The 2,372-nt window shown below is 39.3% G+C and overlaps 1 pseudogene; it reads left to right on the forward strand.

The window, feature by feature from the left end:
* The first annotated feature begins 571 nt into the window (after window positions 1-571).
* LOC101641194 overlaps window positions 572-2,372 on the forward strand; it is a 19,034-nt pseudogene continuing 17,233 nt past the window's right edge.

The raw sequence follows: 2,372 nt of genomic DNA on the forward strand, positions 1-2,372 counted from the left end.
TGTTAGGCTGGCGTCCTGATAAACAGCTGTCCCTTCTCTAGTCCACTTGGCCTGCTCCCACTGCCAATCCTGACTCAGCGTGACCCCATAGTGATATCATTTCCTAAGAGTATCAGCCATGGGTGAGCTACACTTTTCAAAGCACATTGAAGACCACAAGAACGTCCTAGAACAGGGTGAAAGAACTTTACAACTAATCGTCTTCATGCCCAGATGATTATTTATCAAACCTTATCATGATAACCAGTAAAAGTGAAGGATCAAACAAGAACTGAATGGTAAATAACATTCCAACTTCGGATCGAATTCTTGGGTAAAAACTGAAGCATATATTTGAAAAAACAATGACAAGCTACATGAAATACTAAGCAAAATCGATTATCCTAAAGCATGACTGACTTAAAATCAAAATCGCCCTCTTGAGACTTCAGGCTTAATAGGTCTTAAGATTCATCAGCACTTCTCTGTCACCTAGCAAGAGCAAGCGTGTGAGCGGCTCATCATACATGTAACATGGAAGAAGCAAAACACAAGACGTAAGACCAGCCCATAGATATAATGACATACAAAAATGCCTAGGAAGACGGTCAGTAAAGTGATAACATGTAAAGTTTTTGACCAGGGTAAACTGGGAAGCCTGGAGGTAAGTCATGAACCATCCATTCCAAAAAAATTCTTCTCTGCTTTCTTTTGTATTTCTTCTTTAACTTGATCTACCCACTATTCAATAAATTTATGTTTTCAATAAGATGAAAACAACATATTCTTTAAATTTCTGAACATCCATGATTATGTCTGAGCAGCAAATAATCTATCATGTCTTGATTCTCCAAAACTACTTTAGTGACGTCCTAATTCTCAACTAATAGTGGTTATTGCTTGAGATGTAGCATCCGGGGCCTTTGCTGTGGCATGGGTCCTTTTATCAGTTTTTGTATAGGCCTCAATTGCTCCTCCTGGTAGCATAAAAATCACTCACTGCTACTGAGTCAATGCCAACCCTATAGGACAGGTAGGACTGGCCCTGTGAGTTTCCTGGACTATAATTCTTTACAGGTGAAGAAAGCCCCGTTTTTCTCTTGAGGAGTGGCTGGTGATTTTGAACTGCTGACCTTGCAGTTAGCCCAATTAGTAACCACTATGTGTCAGGGCTCCTAGGATAAAAATAAAGAGGTCAATATATCCTACCTTACTTAACAAATGGAGATCATCATACATGTAACCTATAGTTAATTCTTTAGTTCCTCTAGTGATGAAATACGGACAACAGGGCAGCTGTATTGCCAGCCTCTCAATTGAGCAAGGTTGTCCTGTGGAATTTGCAGGGACATAAAAGAAGGCTCAGGAGCCACAAATAAAGAACCAGCCTAAGGGGAACTTAACATGAGCATTGCTTTAGTTTATTCTTTGGGTAATTCTACAATCTAAACCATTTCACACAAATCAAGCATGATGTTGACATTTTAAGAAATACGTAGCTGGAAGAATTTATAATCTGAGATATATATTTCTACTTCGGCCTTAATTGTAGGCCCCGAGTTATAACTGGCATCAGCTGCTAATTCCCTTTCATAAATTGGAAAGTAGTGTACTTCGAAAGAGCTGCAAGAGGGGAGCAGACACCAATTAAACAGGATCATAACAATAACTCAGATCTAACACCTCTTCCCAAACAAAACTCAGAAATGTTCAGGACTATTTGGCCACATGTTACCTGAAAATTCTCTTCTTGGAGAAGAGATGTTTCAGATTCAGGAAGGTCAGGATTGGATAGTTCAGGAAGGGACCTCAGAAAGGGTATTACCCGACCCTTGCAAAAACGTGCAAGTACAATAAAAGCAATCAAACCCATTGCAATATTGGTTTTAAGCCCAACGTGAGTTTGACTATCCATTTCTTGGATGATATTCATAGTCATAATATGGATAACATGAATGCTACTGGATTCTGGTGTGGTGAATCCAGGGCTTGATGTCTTCCAGCTTGACTGCTGTCTGAGCAGTTAAGATGCTGATGAAGGGTTCAATCTATCTGGGCTGTAAGGAAGAATTCTATTTCAAAGCAGGACCTGATTTCCAGGTCAAAAAGATGGCTACCCACTGCTTTGTGGAGGCTATAAAGAACGTGGGTTAGGATGTGAAGGTATGAGTAGTTGCGCTCCCCTGCTAGAACCTCTGAACAAGCTCTCAAGAGAATACAGATATAATGACACAACAGCATCCTTAAGAATATTCATATGATTGCTGTGAACATCAGGTAAGGAATTAAGGAATATGACCTTCCAAAAAGAATCTCAAAATAGCTTTAAAATTTTAATACACTTTATTGGCGTATAATCTACATATCATGCAGTTCAATAGTTCAATCAAATC

The sequence above is a fragment of the Echinops telfairi genome, unplaced genomic scaffold, assembly GCF_000313985.2.
Source record: "Echinops telfairi isolate 266 unplaced genomic scaffold, ASM31398v2 ScPeMD7_31;HRSCAF=116, whole genome shotgun sequence".
NCBI lineage: Eukaryota > Metazoa > Chordata > Mammalia > Afrosoricida > Tenrecidae > Echinops > Echinops telfairi.